An 8,231-nucleotide genomic window follows, 5' to 3' on the forward strand; every position below is an offset into this window, starting at 1 on the left:
AGTGACTCCTTACAAATAGGGAGCCACTATAGCAAAAGTTAATTTTGGGAATTGTTTAGGGGAGCTGATAGAGGTGTGGAAAGATATTTTAACCCCTTAAAATAGGTAAGGGATGGGTTTAGGGGGAGAGATGGGGATGCTCTTAACCCTCGTTTAGTTTTCATTTTGGGTTAAAAAAATATAAAAGTTCAAAATAGGCTACATAAGTCAATAAAATAAAATGCACATCCAAATCATAATCATTACATTTTTTCTCTTACGAAGTCAAAAAATTCAAACCAAACCAGACTAAAAAAGTTAGATTAAAAAAGTTCCAATACAAAAAAATTGACTATGTCAATGCCAAACGAAGGGTTAAACCCTTTGAAGCAAATGAGGTTGAAAGCCCAAATGAAAGGCAAAATGGTAATTTCATCAGGAACCAATGAATTTACATCCGCGCTTTATATATCAGTAGAGATGAGTTATGAGATCTGATTTTCTGACGACGGAGGCGGCACAATTTCTAGGTCAGTTATTATAGCGATCCCGAGTTTACCCTTGTTATACCGTGATCCGGACATGTGTCCGTTGATGTTGGTAGTTGATTATTATCTTGTTTACATCCTTTTTACTTCGTATTTGAGTTATAGGATGTGTTGGGCGGATTTGTTTCAGGTTGGTTGAGTTTAGAAACCAAAACTAGTTGCCCAGATTTTGGCCTGTCCGCTCGAGCGGAGGTATTGGCGCTCGAGCGGGGAATACACCCATCCAGTATTTGTTGTGCAGTGTTGTACGCTCGAGCGTGTATCTGGCCGCTCGAGCGGAGCTGTGTGAGTGGCCGCTCGAGCGTAGGGTTGGGAGCTCGAGCGGAGGTCTGGTTCTGCAAAAGTGCTGAGCGAGTGCATTCTGCGCTCGAGCGGGAGGTTGACCGCTCGAGCGGAAGTCTGTGAGTGGACGCTCGAGCGGGGTGTTTTACGCTCGAGCGGAGACCTGGGTTAAAGTCTCGAATTTGTGACTTTCCAAATCACTTTTTCACTTTCTCTTCTCTCTCTTACTTTTCTAAAATCACCATTGTTGAGCCTCTCACTCTAGATACTACCTTCTCTCTAGGTTTTGATCTAGTAGGAGTGATTTGCTCACCTTTGGCCTTTACAAAAAAGTTGTTGATCGTCGAGGGCTACATCTTAATCTGAAAATCTCGGGTTTTGGAGCACGTTGGGTTTTGTCGTCTTCTCCTTTGGGACTCCGAATTTGAGGTAGGGATATCCTACTCCTCTCTATGGATTTTGTCTTTAAATTTTGGTATTTTGAGATGTTGGGGTTGGTTTGGTAATTTTGTGAAAGTTTGGGGCTTTTGTGCAATTTTACAAAAGTTGGGGTTTTATTCATAATAAACCTAGATGCATGTTTGGCATAGAGAAATGAAATGAATGTTAAATCATTGATGAAAATGGGACCTAAGGGTTGAAATGTTAATTATGGGAATTGACCTAATTACATTGTTTAATTAATTGGGATAATTAATTGAGAAGAATGAGGAAATGAAATGTTGATTGAATATCCATTGTGCATTTATTTTCTGTTTAGAAATAACTGCTTTGGGCTATCGGTAGAGGATAGTCGTGATTGTTGTAGACAATGCATGTTGATTAGGCAAACTGAAACTAATCAATGAAGTGTGTCATGGAACTTGACGGTTGATAGAATACATTGACTATATGTATTGAGTGATGGTATATAGAACCCATGTGTTTGTATACATTATGTGTAGAGGAGGAGAAAGGGGATGTACTCCGCGGTTTAAGGGAAGATAGGGGATGTACCTCTAAACCGGATAGTGTTGGGAGAAGATAGGGGATGAACTCCGTAGGCACAGCTCATATGCTTGTCTAGAGAAGTGAAGATAGAGCTCATATGCTTATCTTTGTGATATGTGGATATAGCTTATATGCTTATCTGTGGATATTGTTGTTATACATATCTGTTGTAGAATGTGGATATAGCTTTTATGCATATCTGAATGTGAGATATAGTTCTTATACATATCTGTGGAAATGATGATAGAGCTAGCATGCTTATCTGTTGAAAAAGGGAAAATGAAAGGAAACTTGGACTTATAAGTCGTATGACATAAATAGATGATTTATGTGTTTGTATCAGTGTTGGCCATCTATCAATTGCTAATCTTTTAGTCATTGTTCATGGTTGGTTTAGTGTATTTCTACTGGGCTGTGGCTCACCCTATATGGGAATATCATTTTCAGGTGCAGGAAGCATGCCACCTCCAAGAACATAGCTGGGAGGCTAGTGGCGGACATGTTTTGTCGCTTAACTTTTGATGTATTACATGTAACTTCAAGCCAAGGGCTTAATGTGTAAACGAGTTAGTACCCTTTTGTTGTAACCAAGTGTTAACTTGGAAAGCTGTAAGCCCGTAGGGCATTTTGTTTTGATGTTAACATGTAATACATATGTATATGAAACTCTAATGAATAAAGGAATGTGGATGGTTTGTATGTAAATGCATGTCTTATCCGATGGGTTAATGTTGTTATTTGAGGGCGTTACAACTTGGTATCAGAGCGTACCGGGTTCGAATACTTTGGGTACGTGGGAAGTGATTAGGATCACAATGGGTTTGTCTCGCTTGATAGAGACTTAGATGTAGTATCATATGCTATGTGCTTAACTGATAACATGCTTATGTGACTATGTGGGTATGGGATTTAATTTCTGGGATGTTGATTGGATCCTTGAGTTTCTAGGAGTCTTGTTGGAAAAGCACTTGATCAATGCTATTTCTAACCAGAACTCTAGTAACGCCTCGGGACTATCATTATCCGGAAATGAAATTCGTAAGTGCTTATGTGTTTATGTGCTTACGTGGAGTGAATTACAGTTGTCCATGCATTAGGACGTGAGTGTTTAGTTTCGGCACATTTGTGAATGTGCTAACGTTCTGTGTTACCTTTATTAGGATGTCAGGACGAGGAAGAGGTGCAAGGCGTGGTAGACCTGCGAGGCAGGAAGCACCGTTACCGGGTGAGATTCCGGCAGTGCAGGAGGGAGTTGGTCAGGCCAGTGTGGCTGAGCCAGTGAGTCAGCAGGCCATGGGTGCTTTGGCCAGAGAGATAGCAGGAGCTTTGGGTATTCTTAGAGCTGGGAATCAGGCAGCTGAGGCAGGGCCTTCTTTCTTGAAGAGGGAGTTCTTCCGGTCTAATCCGGATGAGTTTGTCGGGGATCCGAAGGAGCCACTGAAGGCTGATGAGTGGCTAGAGCAGATGAGTAACACGTTCGAGATGCTTGGCATCGAGGACGGAGCACTGAAAGTGACCTTGGCATCCTTCCAACTGAAGGGAGATGCGGGTCAATGGTGGAAGTACGAGAAGGCTCGTGTTGGTGGTACTTGGGAGGCGTTTGTGAATGCATTTCAGGAGAGGTTTTTGTCGGCAGTAGCTAGGGAGAAGCTGAGGGATCAGTTTAGCCGGCTTAATCAGCAGGGCTTGTCAGTGGCCGAGTTTGAAGCTACCTTTACTAGTCTGTCTAGGTTTGCACCTGAACTGGTGGCGTCTGAGGAACGTCGTTGCTATGAGTTTGAGCGGAAGTTGAGGCGGGGCCTCAAGTTGAGAGTTGGTGGGTCTTATATTCGAGAGTATAGACACCTAGTGGACGCTGCAGCTCATATGGAGCTCATGATGCAGGAGGAGGATGAGGGGTAGAGAGGCTCCAAGAGGAGCCAAGATGGCCAGGGTGATGGCAGGAGGCAGAGGGGTTCTAACCCTCAGCAGTCGCAGGGTGGTGTTGCTAGATCGACCTTCCCAGTGCCGAGTGCAGGCTCCGGGAGAGGTGGTCAGGGGGAATTCACTTGTTACAAGTGTGGCCAGCTAGGTCACAAAGTTTCTGTTTGCCCGCAGAAGGGTGGGGGTCAGAGAGCTGCTTCTTCTTCAGCTAGACCGCAGAGCCAGAGTTCGGGCAGGGGGCAGCCCTTGTCTTGTTATTAGTGTGGACAGCCTGGGCACCTGAAGAGGTTTTGCCCGCAGTTGAGTGCCACTTCGGGAGCGTCTGGTTCTAGGCAGACGCAGGGTTTTCAGCCAGCTCAGTCTGTGCAGGCCTCGAGGGCCAATCCGGGAGCTTCATCATCCCAGTCTGTGCAGCAATCTTTTGCTCCGAGAGGTGAGCAGGTAGACCAGGGGCCTACGGGGCGCGTGTATGCTGTTACCGCGCAGGATTTGGTACCAGCTCCATCAGTAGTGAGAGGTACTTTTCTGTTTTGCAACTCGGTTGCTAGTGTGTTGATAGACACGGGTGCATCTCATTCTTTTGTATCTGCTGCATTTGCATCTGTTTTGGAATTGGAGTTAGCACAGTTAGCATCTCCTATTTGTGTGGTATCGCCTTTAGGCGGTGAGTTGATCCTGAAACAGGGTGTTAGAGGATGTGATATTGAGGTCGCCGACTATAGGCTTCCTTTTCCGTTTGTTGTCATGCCCATGAAGGGTTTTGATGTTATTTTGGGTATGGACTGGCTATCATCATACCGGGCTGTTATTGATTGCTACCGCCAGAGGGTCACGTTATGTACCTTGAGCGGGGAGTGGTTCCATTTCTTGGGAGACCGGGTTGGTAGTGTTTTGCCACCGGGGTATGATTCGCGAGGGCGAAGTGAGCTTAGTAGTCTACTTGCTAGCCTTGAGACTGGTGAGAGTGGTGAGACCCTGCATGTATTGCCGAGGGTGGTTTGTGAGTATTCGGATGTTTTTCCTGAAGATCTTGTTAGTTTGCCACCTCACCGAGAGATAGAGTTCTCTATTGATTTAGTGCCCGGCACGGCGCCGATTTCTATGGCACCTTACCGTTTTGCTCCAGCAGAGTTGGTTGAGTTGAAAGTTCAGCTCCAGGAATTGCTAGATAAGGGTTTTGTTCGCCCTAGTGTTTCGCCGTGGGGAGCACCGGCCCTCTTTGTTAAAAAGAAAGATGGTGCCTTGAGACTGTGTATTGATTACCGGAAGTTGAATCGGGCTACGGTTAAGAATAAGTATCCTATGCCCCGTATAGATGATTTGTTTGACCAGTTGAAGGGTTCCCGTTGTTTCTCTAAGATAGACTTGAGATCGGGTTACCACCAATTGAGGGTCAGGGAGGAGGATATTCCGAAAACGGCATTCCGTACGCGGTATGGCCATTATGAGTTTCTGGTGATGCCATTTGGGCTTACCAATGCACCGGCAGTCTTTATGGACTTGATGAACCGGATTTTCCGGGAGTTCTTAGACCGATTTGTGGTTGTCTTTGTGGACGACATCCTTATCTATTCGCCTTCTGAGGAGGAGCATGAGGTACACTTGAGAGTGGTGCTTGAGTTGCTTAGAGCCCATAGGCTGTATGCCAAGTTTGGGAAATGTGAGTTCTGGCTGAGGGAAGTCAAATTCTTAGGCCACGTGGTATCCGGGGAAGGGGTGTCTGTTGATACATCCAAGGTTGAGGCAGTGCAGGATTGGGCACAACCTAAGAGTGTGTTTGAGATCCGCAGTTTTCTGGGATTGGCTGGGTATTACCGCCGGTTTGTGAAAGATTTCTCCAGGTTAGCGTCACCGTTGACTAGATTGACTCGGAAGGGAGTCAAGTTTGTGTGGAGTGAGACTTGTGAAAAGTCGTTCCAAGAGCTGAAAGTTAGATTGACCACCGCTCCGGTGTTGATTATTCCGGAGAGAGGGTTGGGTTATGCAGTTTATTGTGATGCCTCACGAGAGGGTTTGGGTTGTGTGTTGATGCAAGAGGGAAAAGTGGTAGCTTATGGCTCACGTCAGTTGAAAATACACGAGAAGAATTACCCCACACACGACCTAGAATTAGCGGCTGTGATCTTTGCCTTGAAAATCTGGAGGCACTACCTTTATGGTGAGAGGTTCGAGGTATTCTCGGACCACAAGAGTTTGAAGTATCTGTTTACACAGAGAGACTTGAATTTGAGGCAGAGGAGGTGGATGGAGTTCATCGAGGATTATGATTTTGAGTTGCACTATCATCCGGGAAAGGCCAATGTTGTGGCCGATGCCCTTAGTAGGAAGACCATTAGTGATGTAGCTTGTATAGCCATCCGGGAATGGGAAATGTTGGGAGCACTTGGAGAGTTTGATTTGCTACTGGGCGAATCTGTTGAGGCTGCGGCCTTGTTTTCTGTTGTTGCGCAGCCTACACTTGTGACTAGAGTGTTAGAGGCACAGAGAGGTGACCTTGAAGTAGAATCCATCCGAGAGAAGATCTCCAGTGAAACAGTTGAGAAGGGTTTGACGGTGTATCCCGACCAGAGTGTGAGATACCGAGACCGTTTGTTTGTTCCGGAGTCTTGCCGTGAGGAAGTACTCCGAGAGTTTCACCATTCGCGCCTTGCAGTGCATCCGGGAGGTACTAAGATGTATCAGGATTTGGGTCGCCAGTTTTGGTGGCGGGGTATGAAGAGAGATGTGGCTGTTTTCGTATCGAAGTGCCTTACTTGCCAGCAAGTGAAGGCCAAGCATCAGAGGCCAGCGGGTTTGTTGCAACCCTTGCCTATTGCCGAGTGGAAGTGGGAGCATGTCACTATGGACTTCGTTGTGGGTCTTCCGAGGACTCAGCGGGGTAGTGATGCTATTTGGGTGGTTGTAGACCGGTTGACTAAGTCGGCGCACTTTATTCCTATGCGCGTGAGAGATTCGGTGGATCATCTTGCCGATTTGTATATTCGGGACGTAGTGAGATTGCACGGGGTCCCAGTGACGATCATCTCAGATAGAGATCCTCGTTTTACTGCTAGGTTGTGGCAGAGTTTGCAGAGTGCCTTGGGCACTAAGTTGACCTTTAGTACGGCTTATCATCCTCAGACTGACGGGCAGTCCGAGCGTACTATTCAGATCCTCGAGGATATGCTTCGGGGTTGTGTCCTTGACTTCAGTGGGACGTGGGAGAGGCACTTACCCTTGGTCGAGTTTGCCTACAACAACAGTTTTCAGTCTAGCATCGGTATGGCACCGTTTGAGGCCTTGTATGGCCGACCGTGTAGGTCTCCAGTTTGTTGGGCCGAGGTGGGTGATGCACCTTTGTTGGGTCCGGAGTTGGTTAGGGAGACGACGGAGAAAGTTGAGCTTATCCGTAGGAGGCTTGTTACAGCCCAGAGTCGGCAGAAATCTTATGCTGACCGTAGGAGGAGGCCTTTGGCGTTTGAAGTAGGTGATCATGTCTTTTTGAAGATATCACCTAGGCGAGGCTTGATGAGGTTTGGGAAGAGTGAGAAGTTATCCCCTCGGTTTATTGGTCCTTTTGAGATCCTTGAAAGGATTGGTGAGGTTGCGTATCGGTTAGCCTTACCGCCGCAGTTGCCTGGAGTACATGATGTGTTTCATGTGAGTATGCTTCGGAAGTATGAGCCAGATCCATCACATGTGTTGGATTGGACCGATTTAGAGGTAGATGAGGATGCCTCGTATGAGGAGAGACCGGTTCGGGTCTTGGATAGGCGGGATCAGGTCCTGCGTGGCAAGACCATTCCTTTGGTGAAAGTCTTGTGGAAACATCACGGAGTGGAGGAAGCCACTTGGGAACGTGAGTTGGAAGTCCGAGAGAAATATCCGGACTTGTTTGTTGATATGTGATCGTGTATTTAAATTTTGCATTTTGTTGAACTTAAGAGCTTTTATGTATGTCTTAAGTTGTGAAACATTGAAACTGTTTGGTTTATTGGAAGTATGTTTTGAGAACTTGCCTCATATGGAAGTTGAATGTGACATTATATATGTTGATATATTGTTGAAATTGGAAAAGATAATGCATGATGTTGATGCATGTTGAAAGTACATATGTTGTTTACATATTGTGAAATGCCTCTTGTTAAATGGAGGGGGTGACCGGTAATGGGTCGAATTGTTAAATGTTAAATTGTAACATTGTTTAAAATGGAAAAAAAACTTGTTTTTGAAAACTTGTGCTTAATTTCGGGGACGAAATTCTTTAAGGAGGGGAGGTTATAGCGATCCCGGGTTTACCCTTGTTATACCGTGATCCGGACATGTGTCCGTTGATGTTGGTAGTTGATTATTATCTTGTTTACATCCTTTTTACTTCGTATTTGAGTTATAGGATGTGTTGGGCGGATTTGTTTCAGGTTGGTTGAGTTTAGAAACCAAAACTAGTTGCCCAGATTTTGGCCTGTCCGCTCGAGCGGAGGTATTGGCGCTCGAGCGGGGAATACACCCATCCAGTATTTGTTGTGCAGT

Source organism: Camellia sinensis, chromosome 7, assembly GCF_055761805.1.
Source record: "Camellia sinensis isolate YWXY chromosome 7, ASM5576180v1, whole genome shotgun sequence".
Taxonomy (NCBI): domain Eukaryota; kingdom Viridiplantae; phylum Streptophyta; class Magnoliopsida; order Ericales; family Theaceae; genus Camellia; species Camellia sinensis.